Source organism: Lissotriton vulgaris, chromosome 1_1 (genome assembly GCF_964263255.1).
Source record: "Lissotriton vulgaris chromosome 1_1, aLisVul1.2, whole genome shotgun sequence".
In the NCBI taxonomy this organism is placed as follows: Eukaryota; Metazoa; Chordata; class Amphibia; order Caudata; family Salamandridae; genus Lissotriton; species Lissotriton vulgaris.
Genome location: NC_141685.1, coordinates 326166280 through 326185869, shown reverse-complemented (window position 1 = coordinate 326185869; position 19590 = coordinate 326166280). Strand labels below are relative to the sequence as shown.

Genomic DNA, 19590 nt, shown 5'->3' with positions numbered 1-19590 from the left:
AGAAACTGATGATTTCCTGTACTCCGTATTGAAAAAAATAGTGGATCAATTTATGGTGAGAAAGTTCGTAATAGGATTGCTACAGTCACTCAATATGTAATGTCTGGAGGAGCGAACAATAGGCCGGGGTGATGTCAGCTGTATTTATTTAATAATAAAAAAAAGTAACCGGCAGCGGTGGGATTCTAACTCACGCCTCAGAGAGACTGAAGACTGCATCCAGGGCATTAGACCGCTCGGTCACGGCACTGCATTGAAATATTTGTCACAGACAAGGAACCTGTGTCACAGTAAATATATGACGCAGAGGAAGATCTGTTGCTGTTTGAAAGTGAAAGCAAAACGATTAAACCACTGTAAGCGTCACATATAAAAGTTGAAGGGGAGGAATGTAAATGCCTCACTGGAGAGAAGAGGGCGGGGCCTGATGAGCAATAGTTACGGAGGGTTATATCTGTATTGCTCACACACCGCCAAAGCATTCTCCGTCCAATCCAGTCTCCAGCAATTATCGTACACTACTCTCTGACAGAGGTTTTTTCAAACCATTTTAGAAACATCTGCTCTAAATATGTCAATGTTCATCCACCCTGTACAGACTTACATGAAGCAATTATTGTTAAGTATTTGATTGCAAACTATCCACCGACCCATTCATCCACCCACCCTTTGATCCATCCACCTTTTCAAACATCCATTCACCCATGCACCATTTCATCTATCCATCCACCCACCAATCCTTCACGCACCCACCCTTTCATCCGTCCATGCATCCAGCCACCCTTTCATTCAGCCAGCAAGCCATCCGTCACCCACCCACCCTTCCATCCATCCATCCATCCATCCATCCAGCCAGCCTTTCACCATTTCTACCATACACCCTTCATCCATCCACCCTCTCCCCATCCATCCACCCATAATTCCTCACCCACCCCATCATTAATCCATCATCCATCCACCCTTTCATCCATCCATTATTGATCCCTGCCTTCCATCATTCATCCAGCATCCATCCACCCAGCCACCCACCCACCCATGCATCCATCCACCCATCCTCCATCCATCCACCCATTCACTACCCAGCCCCCCATCCATCCACCACCCAGCCCCCCACCCATCCATCCATCCATCCATCCACCACACAGCCCCACACATCCACCTACCCATCCACCCATCACCATCAACCCATCTCTATTCACTCACCCAGCCACCCACCATCCATCCACCCACCCATCCACCCATCCACCCATCCACCTACCTACCCATCCACCCATCCTCCATCCATCTACCCATCCACCCATCCTCCATCCATCTACCCATCCACCCATCCTCCATCCATCATGCATCCATCCACCCACCCATCATGCATCCATCCACCCATCATGCACCCGTCCACCCATTCATCCACCCACCCATCCATCATGCATCCATCCATCCATCCACCCACCCATCATACATCCATGTGTCTGAATGCACACACAACAGCGTTGCTTTTCTGCAATGCTGTCCTGACAACATTGTTGAAATTGTTGGAATATTGCAGGTAATCATAAATCAGAAACATAAAAAAGAAGTTCTTGTAAGTGTATATTTTTTTTTTGTGGCTCAGGCGATTCTCGATCCTTGGTTCCCAGCACCAAATTCAGCAGCGCTATCCGTGTTGCCACCTCCTCTCCCTCTTTGCAGGACCTGCAATTTGCATGCCTTTCACTTATTCTCCTGTCGTCTCTTCTCAAAAGGGCCAGAATATGTTAAAAAACGTCGGGTTGTGCCCTTCAACGCGTGGACCTGCTTTATTTCGATCTGTAAGTGCTTCCTGTTGATGTTCCTGGCCCAAAAAGTAAAATTTCAACACGAAGCACTTACAGATCAGAATAAAGCAGATGCACTTTTGATAATCCGTTTTTTAAAAAAAATAAAGCAGGTGCACGCATTGAGGGGCACAACCCGACGTTTTTTAGCATTTCCTGGCCCTTTTGATAATCCGTTTTAAAAAAAAAAATAAAGCAGGTGCACGCGTTGAGGGGCACAACCCGACGTTTTTTAGCATTTCCTGGCCCTTTTGATAATCCGTTTAAAAAAAAAATAAAGCAGGTGCACGCGTTGAAGGGCACAATCTGTTTTTTGTTGTATCAAAATAAAGCTAGTGTAAAGGTGGCTCAGCAGCTTGCCATACATGTATTTCAAAACGCGTGTGTGAGCGCATTGGCGGTGACATGCCTTGCGATGTAACTGTAAACGCTCAGTAGTCGCATGCGTTGAGAAAGCAGGCGATGTAACCGCCCCCGCGATGTTAAGGTCGCGATGCGATGGCAGCGCGATGTAACACTGTCGGTGTAATGGGTGTTCCCCATAGAAAGACAGTGGTCCAGGCCTTGATAATGTCTAGGCTGGACTATATTAAGTAGGGTGTGTGAGTGAGTATATGTGTTTGTGTTTCTCGACCTGGTGCATTATATCTGTCTTGCTTTTTAAGATATTTATAAAAAACTCTGTTTGTGTAATTGAACTTTCAATGAATCTTTGTATATGTATGAAACAAGAAAATGATATGAAATCCAGTAAATGACTATCTGTTTTCAAAAATAAGAAATAAATGATTCAATGAATGAGAAAAAGATTTTATAAATAAAAAAACTAAGAAAATAAACAAAAATAAGATGAATATGTGATTTTTGTATGCCCTTTATATTAGAGGTGTTTCCCAGTGGTAAAACATTAGGTCAAGAGGGAGTACTTTTTTTGTCTCTAGTTGTCTTTCCCCTTCACTCTCTGACCTTAAAGTACAATTGGGAGGGGATCCCTATCCATATTCCCTTGGACTATATTAATGTACTCTATTTGGGCATTCCTGAGTACTTACTAAACCGTCTTCAGATTGTTCAGAATTCAGCCGCTAGAGCAGTTTCTATGGCTGGACCTAGAACCCACATGACGAATCATTTGAAATTACACCACTGGTTATCAGTAAGAAACAGAGTGGCTTTTAAGGCACTTGTGTTGGCTTTTAAGGCGCTGAATAACAGTGGGGCCCAGTATATCTGGAAAAGAATTGTGCCCTATTACCCAGCTAGGGCCCTGAGATCATCTACCCAACATCTGTTGCGGGTGCCTAAATTCTGCCGGACCAGGAGTGGCGGACGCTCCTTCCAGGTGGTAGTGAGCAGCATATGGAACAGGCTCCCGCTGTCTTTAAGACAAGAAGTAGATCTTCGGAGCGTCTGACACCAGCTGAAAACCTGGTTGTTCCATCAATAATCTAAGTGGAGTATGAGTAGGAGGGAACGTTGGGCTCTCTTCCTAGGTTCTTGTGCTTAAACTTCCTCAGCGCCGGGACACTCTTCGGAGTAGCCGTGCACATGTTCAAATACCCTATAACATTAATGCCCATGCGGATTGTTGAGTGGCGTGCCCCAATATTCTCTCAAGAATGACTGGAGGTGGTTCTCTGGGTCAGTCTGCTCGGCCACAGCAATACAGAGCTTTTTGATGAGTGTTCTCATGAATCTTTCGATTTCTCCGTTGGCTTGGGGCCATTGAGGGGTTATGTGGCGATGGTTCCATGGTGTTTTAAGAAGTCACTGAATTCCCCGCCTTGAACTAGAAATGGAGGTCTATTGTTGACCTGATGAGTTCCCCGATGGGGTATGTGGAGTAGGTGTCCATCATGACCATCGCGACCCTCCCATCCGGGAAACTCCCAAAATCTATGCTCACTTTCTACCAGGGTGTGTTACACAATTTCTCCGCGATTATTGGCGCGGGTCTCTCCGGAGTACTGGTCAGTTGGCATGCGGGACACCTCCAGACGACTTCTTCAGCTAGGTCTTCCAGCCCAGGGAACCATATCTTCTTCCTCATCTGAGATTTCATCTTCATCAACCCCTGGTGCCCTCCTTGTGCTAGTTGTGTTACTTGATGTTGCAGGGCCGCTGGGATGACAATTCTGGACCAATGGAGGATGACCCCATCCGGAGTTATACTGAGCTCTTTTCTCATCCTCTACATCCTCACGAGGCACTCATGGTCATGTCCCGACTAGTCGTTAGCATCTTGTAAAAAGTTTTGCTATGTGTCTCCTTGGATGGTGTTCCGCACTTTGGTGACGACCGGGACAGTTTCAGCTGCATCCCTGACGTCAGCTAGAGTCAGGGCCCCAGGGCAAGCATTTGACAAGATCATATTGATGTAGCATTCCACTGCCTCCGCATCATGGGTGTCAGCATGGGCTTCTGGAAGCACCGGGTGACTGGAATAGGAAGTCAGACGGGTTTTTCACTTCGGGTCGGTAGATGACAGCCATCATGTATTGTTTCAACTGGATGGCCCATCGCGCGATTCTTGGCAGTGGATGTGGCCCCCAGAATAGCGAGACTAGTGGTTGATGGTCTGTGATGACCTTCAAAAATTAGCCACTCACGTAAATATGAAAAGGCCGGCACGTCCACTTGATTGCTAGAGCCTCTCGCTCAATCTGGGCGTATCGTGCCTCGGTAGGCGAGAATGCTTAACTGGCGAATGCGAGAGCTGCTCAGCACCTGGGCTCCTCTTCCAGGGCCAACACTGTTCTGAGGCTCACTGGGCTGGCATCTACTAGCAGTTCAGAGAGCTTGCCAGGGTCAAAACACACCAGCGTGATGTTGTCGAGAAGTGCGTCTTTGATACGCTGGAATGCTGTTTCCTCAGAGTCGCCCCAGCTCTGCTTTGTGTCAGTCCTGGCTAGAGTCTTTAGCGCTCTTCGATGCTGGCCAGGTCCGGGATGAACCGGCCATAATACGTGGCCATCCTGAGGAAACTCTGCATTGCTGACATGGTTGTAAGCGATGGTGTTTGTTAGATCACCTGGGACTTCTTGGGATCAACTTGTATACCACTCTGGTTAAATATGTACCCCAAGAATTAAATAGTTGGTTGATAGAACAGGCATTTTTCTCGATGCAGTGTGACATCATAGTCCAGGAGGCATTTCAGGGTGGCTCGGAGGTGTTTTTAGTGTTTAGCTACCATGGCGGAGTCTATGAGAATATCGTCACAAATGTTAAGAATGCCTGGTAGCACGGATAGAGTCTCCCTTATGGCATTTTGAAATACCTCGGCCGCCAAGGAAATGCCAACGTTGAGGCGCCTATATCGGCGCAGCCCTAAATACGTGCTGAATGTGATTATGTACCCGATTTCTTTCGCCAGGACCAGTTTGTAATACCCGGCGCTCAGGTCTAGCTTCGAGAGCCACCGGGAGCCGTTGACATCAGCTACGATCTTGTCCATAGTCTGGGGTGGGTATGGGACGGTTCCTCCAGATGGCTCTATTTAGGAGCCGCATGTCGATGCATAGCCTTATTTTTCCTGGTTGTTTCAGCTTCTCAGCAATGACCATTGGAGAGACCCAGGGCATCGGCCTGGAAACCTTTTCTATTACTCCTTGTTCTTCCAGTTTTCGCAGCTCGCGTTACACCAGTGGTCAGAGGTGAAATGGGACACGGCGGTGCAGGAGTGCAGTCAGCATTACTGGGTTAATGTGCAGCTTCACTGGAGGAAGCTTGAGGCATTCCAGCCCTTTGAAGATGTTCGGGAAGTGATCAAGCAGGTTATCCATTTGGTTTGACATTACACTCCTCGCAAAGGACACCAGACCTGGGTCATCTGTGGAGTGGCTGCTGATCAGTGTATCTGCTCCTTGATCAATGATATGGATTTTTGTCATGATCTGGTGCTCTTCTGACTGGATGAGCACTGTCATCCGTTCGCGTAGGGGTAGCAGTGACTGACTACCATACACGAATATCTTTGTTTTGGACGGCATAAGTTGTGGTCTGGGTCAGAGGTGGTTGTATGGCTGTTCACTGATGACGTTCACGGAGGCCCCGGTGTCAATGACAGCTTTTCTTCTGATCCTGCTATTCGGACTGTGCACGTGGGTTGCAGCATGTGGCGCCTTTTCAGCTCCCTTGTGAAAAAGATGAGGGATCCCTCATCTTCGTCTTCAGGCGAGGAGTCTTCTATGTGGTAGGTCGATGGACGGGTAGACTGAGTCACCAGGGTGAATTATGTTTGTAATTGATAGTTGGTGTACTTCTTTCTTCAGTGGTTTGTTGCCTCTGGGTCCTGGCCCTGCATTTGAACATGTTTGGCCTTGTGCTTGGCAGGCATTGAATAGATGTTCTTCCCACCCACAGTATCCGCACTTGTTCTTCTGGGGCTGGAATTAGCGCCCTCTGTGGGTGTTTCCCTTCTCCTTCAGCCTTATGGCATCTGTCTGTTCCGTCATGATGACCAGATTCTTATCGGTTGGAAAGGTGTTAGTGCCAGGTGCATCTTGTCAGCCCGTGAAGCGGACAGGTCGTGTGACCTTGCAAGAATCAAAATGTTGTCTAGGCTAATGTTCGGTTGTCTCAAAAGAATGGCATGCATTGTTTTGTTAAGACATCCTTGAACCAACTGCGCATAGATCACCTTGAGCTAGTCATCAGCTGTGCAGGTGCGCGTGAACTTCCGTAGCCTGGCGTAAAATGTGTCGATTGATTCGCCCTCTCATCGACAGGCCTGAACCTCTTAAAGTCCAGATTTAATTGCTGGTCAAAGTGAGTGTTCACTCTCACGGCAGCGTCATAGTCAGTGGGTAAGCCTGTGTTTTGTAGCTGTTTGAATAGGAGGTAGATTTCTTCCCCTGCGCAGTGTAGGAGTATGGAGAGTTTTACTGCGCCATCATTCTCTCTTGTGGCCAGGCACCCTATCCATGTTTTCCAGCTGTGGGAGAAAGTCGCAGGGTCCGCTAGTTCACTGAACAGGGGTAATATGCCCATGAGTGCATGTTGCGTGACGATTTGGCTGGGTGGTTGAGCTACATTAAGTTCATCTGCCATCTTGAGGGTAGAGTTTGCCAGTAGTATGCCTTTTTATGTTTTTTTTCCTGTGAGATTTCTTTGGACTATGGCCCACTGTCCCGCCTTGATGCTTGGTTGCTGTGGTCTATAGATGGGGCCTTTGATCGTGCTCCAGTGGTGAAAAGACTTCCTGCACTGACCAGTGCCTGCATATTGGCAAAGTTCCAAGGATAAGATAATTATCGCAGTGACAAGACTACTTGTTTTGGCCAATGTAGAATGAGCGCTCTCTGATTGGGCACTGCTTGCCTTGACCAATGTTTGATGAGAGATGTCTGACTAAGAGCGTGCGTAGAGAAAGACAGAAGGGCCCAATACCTTGTGGCCGAAGTCCTGATTGTGGTGCACTGAAAAGGGGCCAGGGTGTGTCCAATCGAGAGGAGAGGCCCCTCGGCTGCAGTCTGCGAGGCCTCTGCCTCCTCTCTATGCGGACCCAGGACACCCATAGGCCTGGACGATTCTTCCTCGCTGGCCGTTGTTGTGCTGGGCCGTGGAGTCTCGCCCTGGGGCTTGCCGCTCACTCTGCGGGATATTAATTACACACTCTCAGACAGTGTTCGTAGTTAGGCGGAAAGGCCACGGGCTGTCTCCTCTCCTTTATTTTACAACCTCGGGCCTTGCCTGGCATGAGGGTGAAATATGTCTACATTCGGTGTGCCTGGCGCCGGAAAGACAGAACTGCTAACCTGCAAAAGTCACCATCTAAGAAGGACAAGTATAGTGGTCAAAGTTGTATATCATAGGTTGATAAATATATGAATACATGCATCGGAGGCTACCCTCTCAGTGGTGTCTGCAATGCACAAGCCCACCTGTGGTTTAGGGCACGAACCTGGTACAGTCCAAGTGAGCTAGGAGCTTGTTCAAGCTTTGGGTCATTGAAAAGGTAGAACCATACCACAGACTTCAAATACATGACAAAATAGGTAGACATCTTTGACTTGTTGTTCTCCCAACACCATCCATGTATCAATGTGTAGCAGAGACATAAAGATGGATACTTCGGAAGTGAGTAGCTTCAAGTGTCAAATAATCTCATTACAACTTTTGTTTCTTTGGGATTGAAAATGGTGTGCCATTAAAAGGCATGGGCGTTTTTGATTTTTGCATATATGAAGAGCTTTTGTCAAACTGTATCTTCCTGCAGAAGTTCATGAACCTTCAATGTTCTTTAAATTTGTGAGTGCCTGCAGTGGCTTGACATGTTAATACACAGAGTGTTTGCTTTGTCTGTTTGCAACTGTGGGAGACAATGAGAGTGGTCTCTTGCAGTCTCACCCTTGGTGAGATAGATTGTTTTACTGTGGCTGCTTTCACAGTTTATTCTGCCCTGAGAGGACTCAGGTGCTGTTGTATTTCTATGCATGTCTCTTTCCCCATGTACTACATTCTATTTTCCGAAATCCCATGGTGACCCTTCCCACGAGCTAGACGTGTGCTCACCCTCATAAGCTAGTGGAAGATGTGGGCTGCCTTACAGACCAGCTGGGATGTACATAAAGGTGCTTTCAATACATTCGAGAGGTCCCCTTTCCTCATCTCCCCAAGCCTCGTTAATGGTGGTGCATCCTCATGAGAGTAAATCGTTCTGACTACTTCTTACAATTTCCTTTTGCCCATGTCATGAAACTATGCATCCTTTATTGTATTCACGTGATTATTAGGGAAATATGGACCTGCACAGGGGTGTGGAGACCTAGATTTACTCTCACCTCAATATTTGTTTAAGAAAATACTTGGGTATGTGTTATGTTTTCTTATAACTGCGATTCTCTGTACTTATCTCATCTTCAAGTAACAAGGTTCTACTGCTGGAATCTAGATTGTGGAGTCCGGCGAAGCTTGGCTGTGGAGCGGAGAGGGTGACTTCTGGGGGTCGCTGTCCTTACTTCAATAAACCTTCTGAAAACTTTGGAAGAGCGTCTGCTATCTTAAAAGTATCGATTACTCTCAGGTGCAAACTGGACACCAAGTAGTTTTGCTTGATTTTCTTACTTTAATTTATAAAGTACGACATATGCAGCTAAAAAAAGTTACAATGCACTATTCTATTATAATATATATCACAACCACATATAATAAGCCTTATAGAGTGTACTGCAACAACAATAACAAGCATGTAAAAAATAAATAGCAACTCATTTAGATTTGACAATACAGATTGTATCAAGCAGCTATTTTAAGAAAAAAGTTTGTGCCAGAAATAATCTTTTAGCCTTGACTAAGACAGCACGTGCAGGTGACTCTTTCCAGAGAAAATAGTAAAACATTGTGCAACGTGAACCATGCCACACTCATCAGGCTGCTTCCGAAAGGTCTGCTCTTCCAAATGAAAACAATTAGTGTGGGATCCGAGGTGGAGCAAAACTCCTGGAGTTTATTTTTTTATCTGGAAGTGCTCCGATAAATACACAGGACCACATTTCCCAGAATGCTTTACATTCAGCAGTCAGTAACTGAACCAGCTCCCTAATGGGCTACTACACCAGGGACCTTCTAAAGGGCGGACTTTGTCTGCGAGATTCTGTACAGCTTGTAATATAGTCTGATTGTGTCAAAATATTCAAATAGATAGCAGAAAAGTGAAGTCATTTTGAGACAATAAAATACGGAGTTTGTAGACACTTCACACAAATGATAGAGCTGGAAGTGTGCAACTTTCACAGCTGAAACGTGATAATCCAAAGATAAGGATGAATCACAGAAAACATGTGTTGGGCTGACTGATTGCACAAGCTGTGGTCAGTTCCAAATTAAAAAATAAAAATCTATGGCAATATTTTTGTTACCAGATGATAAAATCTCACTTAACTTGTGTTAAGTCAAAGTTGACAAGTGGCTATACACTGCTGGCTTTTTGTAGACACGTTATCACTGCTGGGGCATCAAGAAATTCAGTGTGTGCATCCTCTAGTAGCTGAGTAGTGGGTCAACATCTGGCATCTAAGACTACAGGCTGTAATCAAATGTGCAAGGAGAATCATGCAGATGTTAAATGGTAAGGGAGAAGGCCAGAGTCTTGGGGGACATGATAATGAAGAACTCGAGTAGAACAGAATTGACTGCACAAAAATGAGCAAATACATTCCTGTGCTATATCCTTAACTACTTTAACTGATTCTAACCCCTTGCACAACAGCCCATAGTCTACCGTATTAAATACAGAGGAGATATCTAATAAGATAAGTGAACCTGATCATGAAGTGAAACCCATTTATTATCTAATATCAAGAAAAGCAGTTTCAGTGACCCTTAATTAGGAAAACCCAACAGAAAATCAGTAAAGACCCTATTGGTTTCTCTTGGGTGCACACACAGCGGCCCATTCCACTTTGAGATCGTCGGAGTTAATGCCACCCTCAAGTGTGGTAAACACCGAATGTGAGCTATTTGCCCAGCTGGTTTTCCCCACAAGGAACATTTATGACACTCTCTAGCACCATCAGCAAAATAGATCTACATTGCACGAAGTAAGACTCTATGGGGGGAATTTCCCCCATACATCAAAGATGCCAGGGATTTAATAGCATTCGTAAAAGAGGTGAACATATGCTGTTTCATGTTGGCATCCACCTAAATCTGTAGATTTTTTATTCAGCAATATTTTCTTGTCTTAAGACTTACTGTTATAAGGGTATCATACAAGTTGTGCTGGATACTAGCTTTATGAATTGTGGACACACAAAAAACAAAACAAAGCACATTTACATTTGGATCATCACCATCAATTCGGTGGATTCTACATGGTAATTTCATAGTGAGGAGTAAATGGTGCTGCATCCCTCTGCCAATTTACTGAGCCGTCAAGGGACCTATACCTTCAATCACAGCCTGACAGAGACCACCTTCCACCAGCATGGCATGAGAGATTAACATTCCCACTAGCATACAAGGTTTCTGGGTGCAGATGGAAAGCTTCAGAATCCCCTTTACTATTTTTCTTTACTATTAGTATTCTTTACTTTAACGCCTCCAACACTTCCTCAAACATAACATGACCGAGCACATTATAGTTTCATTTTTGCGCTAAGGGAATCCCAGGGATTATTGTAAATGACTCTAAAAGAAAAAAACATTTATTTCGCTGCATCATTCCCCCTCTGCCGATATGGATATCATGAGCAATGAAAAACTGTATGAGGTTGTAAAACAAACAAAAAACAATGGGCTAATTCCATATAGCATCAAGCAAATATATTTTTATTAAAACTATGTTGTAATATAAAAGCAACAATTTTTTATTAACAACTGAATGGTGATATACTAAGCTTAAAATAGATGTTATTTTAAAAAGACATTCTGATAAGCAGAGTTAGCACCGTCTTCTGTCTCAATTTTATACAAGTTGAATAGAAGGAACTATAATACGTTATCGATTTTATCAGTGAGTGAATAGAGTATGGTGCAACTAAAAACACCTCAGACTCTCCTACAACTCTTTGTAGGCAGCAAACCTCACTCCACAGACAGTTTCTGCCATGGTCACTCTATGTCCAATACAGATGTGATACCCAAGTGAAAATTATAGAAAGTCAATCTTTTCCTAGGGTAATGCAGTTCTGCGAAACATCTGCAGGTCACAGACATGAAGAAGAAAGCCACTGAGTAAGGCACATTGCTGCTTTGTTCCATGAAACCCCCACGATTCAGAGAAAATTCACTGGGATGGTGAAGAATTTAATCTGTGTTCATTGGTTCATTAGGTCAGGCCAAACGCCACACCTACTATTTGGATTTAATGTTAGATTTAATGGAGGAATTCTTGCATGGATCTAGCCCTCGTGTCATGGCCCAATGTTGGACACCCCTGGAGCAATCGTTCTCGGATTCAATTTTGATGCTGGTTTGTCAGTAGCCTGTGACAAGTCCAAAGCACGAACATCAACCAGTTTCCGGCAATGAATTTGGCGCACACAGATGACACGATTGTGGATTTTGTGAGAGAAGGATGATGTCTTCAACAATCTATACTACCTGGATTGCTAATACTTGTTGTAACTAATTCATTGCCAGAGGGCTTAATAATAAAATAAGCATTACATGTTTTTATATTTTACAGTCATTTTGACCCGTTCGTCAAACTAATAATAAAATAAGTTTAGATTTCAAGTGCAAAAAACATAAACAAGACAAATCTTGGGTGAATAAAACACATCCATAAGGTTTCTAACACAGCAAATGATGAAAGAGGATGAAGCAATATGTATGCTAAAATAGTAGAAACTCTCACTTGTCATGCGAAGTTGCAAATGTCACCTCAATTTAACAATTATGGTAGGATACATCACAAGGATTTGTATAAAATCATTTCCATTTACTTTTATTACAAAGTCATATATGAAGTCAATATGAAACAATGGTTGCTGAACTTAAGTGGCTCTTGAAGCCAACACATTGTTCTGCCACCTGCCCACAAGAAAGAGAACCAGTTGTGTTTCCTCCATACTTTAAGGCAAGTGATTTAATCGAACATTTGTTCTCTTAAAAAACATGCCCTACTCATGAGTCAGCTTGCTTTGTGTATAAATTACTCATCCATCTCTCGACTATTTCGTAAGAAGTAATATGATCCTTAAGTCATCCGGATATTACACAGATTTGGCAGCTTCCGTTGTATGTTTTTGTTCTGTCCGACAATGGCCACTGCCAGTACCCACAGCTCTCACTTCTAATTGAAGGTGAATCTCAGCAGCGCACAGAGCGGCACTCAGGCTAATGAGCTTCTTTACAACTCCCTGACTCATCAGGGGACCAGGCAACAGCAGAAGGTGAACTCCTCTTATACACTAGAGCTAAAGGGGCAGAACCTACAAACCTACTCAGCAGCTCGTCCCTAACCCAAATTGTTTATTTGACCTGTGCCAGGATGGTATTGTGACGGTGAGTTATGGTAGGCAAATCTTCACTTTTCTGTGCTGCTTGCTGCAGGGAGGCAGGACCACAAACCCCCACGATCATTCTCATCAAAAGACATCCATTGGATAGACCCATCATTAAAATGATGGGTACCAAACGTTGGATCACTCCAGGTAGAGAAGGGACCTACATTCACAAAAGGTGCCCGGGCACATGATGGTGGTTGGCACCCAAACTGGAACTAATGTATCGCTTCAAAGCCTCCAGGCCCAAGTCTGCACACGTCAGATTCTATCTTTCATATGTTTTTGTTATAATTATCCAACACATAACCTGGGGTTTGGAGGATCTCTCTAGATGAAAAAGGGTTGATAGTAAAGGTTGATGTCCCAAATGTTTCAAATGCAGAAGGCCGCTATTCGAGGTTATGTCTCTGATCAACAAAAATAGCTCAAGTGAACATGGACAGCTCTGCCAGTCGTTAGTGGGTGGTGTGTTATTTCTGAAAGGGGAAACAACAACTCCCTCTCTAGTCATTTGCAGTAGTTTAAGGTTGGTTATGCTGCTCACAGTTCTTTAATTGAAGCTTCCATGGCCTCTTGATAAAGCTTGTACGCAATCTTCACCAAATACCATCCAAGGTGTTTCAACCAGTCAATAGAGTAATTTTAACTATCAGAAAAGCCATGGTAGTAAGGTGTTGGAATTGGCCCCTTTGGCAGGTTCACCCCAAAACTTTTTGTGTTCTCCTAGCCTTTTTCTGTAACCTGGTGTTGGTGATTTTAGGCCTCTGAGCACTTAAGCACTGGGGTCCATTGTAAAGTGTGTGCGCTCTCTGTATATTTGTGGTGAGATGGGCCTACCCTCCCATAGAAATGCATTGGGGATATGTGTGTCCCTGGTAGTTCCTGGTATGAGAAGAGTACAGGGGCGAGTTTAGTATATATGAACTTTTGAGGATAAACGCTGCGCAATGGTGTGCGCAGATTTATGGTGACTGGTGGAGAAATGCCACTTTTAGAAGTTGGCATTTCTGTGTACTGTGTGTCTGCCTGCCTGATGTGAATTGCATGTCTGGCTTGTGATGACAGGTGCTGGATGATGTGGGAGGCTCCAGGAACCAGGATGAGTCTGCCCAGTGGTGAATAGAGAGATCTGCTTGTAGATGGGAGGGAGGAGTTGCACCTGGGACCTGAATAGGACTGTGCCTTCTCTCCATAATGCCAGCTCCACCCCCTGTGGTGCGTCTAATCACTGAGCCCCCACCTGACAAAGGAGAGAGGCGCTGAGCAAAACAAAGTGCTCTAAAGCTCCACTATACCAGTTATGACTGGTATCCCCCCAGCCCTGTGCTGTGACACAAAGGGTTTTACTAATATAAATATAGGGGCTGTGTCCCCATAAAATGGTTCAGTTCTTGGTTGCTGTTCCTGCTGGGGCGGACTGCTGCTGGGGCCCAGGGGAGGCTGCCAGGAGGGCTTGCCTCACTGGGCCCTGCCTTACCCCTGGAAGCCTTAAGGACTTTTGGGACTGGTTTTTTCTTTCTACAGGACCTGTTTGTTTGCTGTCCTAGCACCCTGGGAGCGCTTTATTTCCATTACAGCAAAGCGCTGTAATTGTCCTAAGGAGGAGCGCTTTAATTGCATGGTCCCCAGGAAAAAGGAGTGCGAGGGCTCCGCAGCGCAAAGCTGCCTTTGCAGGAGGGAATCCCCGGCGTAGGGACTCCCCCGCATTTTGCCTGTAATCACGGGTGCCCACCCTGCTTATTTTATTTTAAAAATTACGGGTGCCCACAGCGCTTATGGAGCGCAAATGCGGCTCCCCACCCCGCTGGATACTTTAGGTTTAGAGGGAGCCTACCCCTCCTTTGCGTTCCAAGAAAGTTGCTGCCTCCGTGGCCCGAGACACGGCTGCCCGGAAGTCAGACATGGCTGCCTGTGATGGGGGCGGGGTCTGCGGCCCGGCCGGAAGAGGCCCCAGAGTTATGGACCGATGCGGGGCTCCCATGAGCTGTGGGGAACCCCAGCACCGGAGAAGAAGTGCAGAAGGAACCTCGCGGGTTCCATGGGAAGTCCCAGGTTCCAGGAGGGAGCTTGGGCGAAGAGCGGTGCAGCGGGATCACTCGCAAGGCTCTCAGGAGCGAGAGAGCCCCTCCTGCTGCCACCGCAAATGGGAGACTGCTGCCTTCGCCCCCGAGGACGGTGAGTGAGGGTTTGAGGGGGCGTGGTGGTGCCGGTCGAGGCACAAGTTCTGAGCGGTCCCGCCAGAGAGAGGGCCGCTCTCCCCCATGGTCGAAATGTGGTGGGGTGTCAGGGAAGGCACCGTGATGAGGTTTCTTGGGCGGCCCCGTCTGGCAGTGGGCCGCTCCAATATGGGGCATAGAGAGTTTCAGAGCCTACGTGGCTCCAGCGCGGGGCATAGTTGTTTCTCGAGCCTGCGTGGCTCCCAAGGGCATCATTATTTTAAGAGCCTGAGTGGCTCCAACGTTTGGCCCCATTATTTACAGAGCCCGATGTGGCTCCAGCGAAGGGGGCACATTTTTTTCAGGGCAACTGAGAGTCCCTGCCGCATTTGAATATTTCCAGCTGCCCAGCAAGTTGTGGGCAGCTGCACCGTTTAGATCTTTCTTTTCTTTAGGGGACATGTTTGAATTCGGAGTGAGATGCACTCCTTCGCCCCTGACATTCACAGCTGCATAGCACTTCGTGCCAACTGCAACGTTTAGGCTGCGCAGATTGCGCACCCTTGACTTTCGCTGCTTTGGCAGCGAGCCCCAACTCTTTGGACATAGGGTGTTTGAGCCCCTTTTTAAGATGGCCAGTTGGCCAGGGGGGACTGTTAGGTCTGTAGGGTGCCAGGCGCTAGGTCTGTAGGGTGCCAGGCGCTAATGTGATTATGTCGTGCTAGGAAATGTAATGTATGTAGTATGTTTTATGCACCCTGTTTGATACCTCAATGTGTTTTTATGATTATGAGGTTGTTTTGCATATCATGGTTTATGCTAGTGACATTTTGTCTCACTTTGTGATTTGTGCCTCTAATGTGAGTTATGCTTAGGAGGTTAGGGTCTAATGTGATAGACTTATGAGAGGATTTCTTAATGTGTTTATGCTGGTGAGGTTGGAGCAGAATGTTATTCGCGCCCGATGTGATACTGTGCATAATGTAGTTTATGTTACAGGCTGTTGCTAAGTACAGTGATTACCAGTGTTTACTGGTTGTACATTTATGATCTATTTTACTTTTACTAAGTTTACTTTGTGATGGTTCTGACAGTGGTCCATGTGGCCCTGTCATGTGTATATAATCCCTTGTAAATATTGCCCAGTGCCAGTTGGCACAGTGTATATTGTGTGATTACTATTCTAATGTTTTATGAGAATACAAAGGCTATTTTTGAAATAACCTTGTGTTGAGTTTCTTTTGTAGTGTGCCTGGGATTTTGTTGCTGTGTATGTGCGAAAATGCTTTACACATGGCCTCCAGGATAAGCCTGACTGCTCGTGCCAAGCTACCAAGGGGGTGAGCAGAGGTTATCTTTGGTGTGTAACTCCCTTGCCCTGTCTAGAGTTGTGGTCTCTGCCTGGCTTTGGCGCAAGCCTTAGCCAACCAGAGATCCTATTTCTGACATAAGGTATTTGTTAAACTTCATAACGGTCCCAGAAACAAATTGTCAATAATTAATTTGAAGGAGTTTTAACTCTGCATCTAATTCCAATCAATATTGCTATTCATGATCTAACAGGTCTTATTTTCTGAAGGTTAACATTCCAGCAGTTGACCACACTGAGCTAATAGACTGACATGCTGCAGCCTGAGAGCAGAAATAAAACGGGCACTTTCAAAAGGAAGTATAACAAACTGACAACTCAAAAAATTCGTATTTCCTCTTTAGGAGATTATTACAGCTCTACGGTCTGTACAGCAAAGAGCCACACAGTAGTCACCAAGGAGTTCCACAACCATATAGAGGAAGGAAGCCGAAGGACAATTTCTTTTATAAGATTATGGAACTCCATGGTGACTTGCAATATTCTTATTGTGTACAGCAGGGGTACTTTATGCCATATAAATACATTGTCACACCATCACCTTTTCCTACAAACCTCTTAAAACATTGGTGCATAGTTCTTTCATATGAAAAAGAGAGCATGTTTGCAAAAATGAAGAATTCAACTAGAACCTCTAGTTCAAAATTCAACTGAAACACCTGTTAGCTATTTGTTGCAAAAAGATATTAGGAAGAGGGCAATATGTCAGTTTATAAAAAAAAAGGGCACAGCAGTTCAGAATGTGTAACAACATGGCGAAGAATTTAAATGTTCTATAATTATCTAAGGAATGCATAAGATAATCATGTTGTTTCTGCTGGTCACTGTAAACTAGAAACAGAGGAGAAGAAAGAAAAGCAATGTTTCATGTTCGTTGCTTTAAACAGAAACTCCCTGACCTGACCTGCCTTTGACCTCTGCTGCTGGCTCTGGCAGCAGGCACTGTAATGTCAGAACTGAGCTGTAATAACTTCGAATAGTCGAGTTCTGTCAAGCAGCTGATTATAAAGAAATTAGAAATAGGCATTTATACAGGAATTGAAGAATCCCATGTTTTATATAGCTATATTGTATTGCTAGCCGTTCTCTTTCCTAACATACCCCTGTGTCCTTCCCAGGGCGGGACTGGCCGTTGCGGGCACCGGGCATTTCCCCGGTGGGCTGGAGGGGTGGGGGCCGGTTTTGTGGCCCCAGGGGGCCGCTTTTCTTACAAGGTGACGGTTTTGTAGCAGCGCTGCAAAATCGGCCCTCTGTAAGAAAAGCGGGAGCAGTGCCTAGCGGATAACAACCCCCTCCCCTCCCGTTACCAGGGCCGGTGGGGAAGCAACCTGCCAGGGCTGGTTGCTGATCTCAGTCCGGCCCTGGCCCTTCCTGCTGACTATATAGTGCTGTATTCTGCCTGTTCTCTGGACCAGAATGTGCTGACTGTTCCCCTTTCTTCTCCTTTTCACCAACCCCATCTCTTCACCTTGTCTACCTGACCCTTCCCTCTCCTTACCTTCTACTAGTTTTCTCCCTCCCACTCTTTAGACTGTCTTAGTTCCTCTCAATGGTTAATGTTAGGATTTTTTACATCACTGATCATGTTACTCTGTACAACACCTCTACACTTCATAGTGCTTGCATGCTAAATAAAATGGTTAAATAAATAAATGCATTTATGTTTTTAACTATCCTGATGGACTTTGTTCCATATCGACTACAAAGTGAAATGCACAATCTCAGTGGCTAACAAGCCAGATTCAAACATTTATTAAACTAGAAATCAATACTCCCGATTCTGACACCAAGCTGTAGACAGACATGGTAACACAATGGTTCTTGTTGCGTATATTAACAAGCAATTCACAAGAATATCAAATCTCAAATGCTTTTCTATTCACATATGAGAAACAAGTCTTTTTACAGTATCTCTTGGGGGCCTTTTGCTTTGAGGCAAGCCATTGGTTCACTTTCAGGTTATATTCATACAGAACTAGTGTGTGATAATCCTACAGCATGGGTATGACTGGATGGAAGAGGGATGAAAGCAGCACTAGATCAATATCTGTAATATAACCTAATTTATAGCACAGAAAATTCATTCCACCAAACATCACATACAATTTATAGAATATTTTAAGTATTGATTAAGATTAGGGATAAGGATAAATTAAGATGAAATATTAGGGTTAGTTTTAAGGGTTATGACTATGGTGTAGTGTATAGGATACAGGTATAGTGCAGGTTTAAATTAGGGTTTGGATAAGGGAACAGTTTGGGTCAAGGTGTAAGGTCAGGGTTTAGGGTGAGGGTTTAACTTGCTCAGCACAGGAATTAGGATTAGAGTTAGCAATAGGGTTTGAGCTAGTGCTAGTATTTTAGTTGGAATACTTTCTGTTACTTTACAATTAAATGATTCTTTCTATGCTTAAAATTAGGTATAATGCTATTGTACCAACCAGATCCTCACATATCATTTGCAGAACTTGCCCACGTGCCAAAAGATCATGAGAATATAGAGAGACTCCAAGCCTAGAAATCCCTCCATATATTCCCTGCTCTTGGTTCCATCCACAACTCATCTTCGCATAACCTATTACCACCCTAAAGCATTGTAAATTATAATTATAAATGTAAACGCTCCTAAAACACCAGTCATGCTTAGAGAGGAAAACATTTCCAGCAGATTAAGTAAGAGTTTTCTGCTTAGCACAGGCAGCAACAAAATAATTAATTTCAATAGTATTACTTATATAATGTCAACTTTCATTGAGATATAGTTTTAGGGCATCAGTACAAAATAGTAGAGTCATGATAATGTATACAAAATAAAATATAATTCACTCACACAATATCATCATAAGGTTTGCTAACATATACAGTATCAAACGGAATGTCATAAAATTGAATTTTCCAGTGATTACTAATACATTGTTATGTACATCATTCATCTGCTTCCTGTTACACCACATAAACCTTTCCATTTCATCATGGTAACCTTTAAATAAATTACAGTAGTGGGACAATTGTAAATTACAATGGGGGATCAATACACCAGTGTCTTCAAATCTCCCTTAATTATTGGTTCACCGCCATTGTGCATCCTACATCTATTCAACTGCATCTCATGATAAACTTGTTTCATAGATTTTGGCTCTCAAAAGTAAACAATGAATAGGGATCCAATTCACAGCTGAGCACAGGCAGGCCTTAAAGAGAAGAGACTGACTCTGTGCTGGGATAGGCAGTTTCTATAAATTCATGAGACCAGTGACAGTTGAGCAAAAGATGCAGCAATGCAGGTATTCACTGCGGTG

General features: G+C 44.6%; 1 protein-coding gene across 3 annotated transcripts in view; it reads right to left on the bottom strand.

Moving 5' to 3' along the window:
- Positions 1 to 19590, bottom strand: part of MOB3C (MOB kinase activator 3C) — a 236077-nt gene that overhangs the window by 204184 nt on the left and 12303 nt on the right. The gene's annotated exons all lie outside the window — the stretch shown is intronic.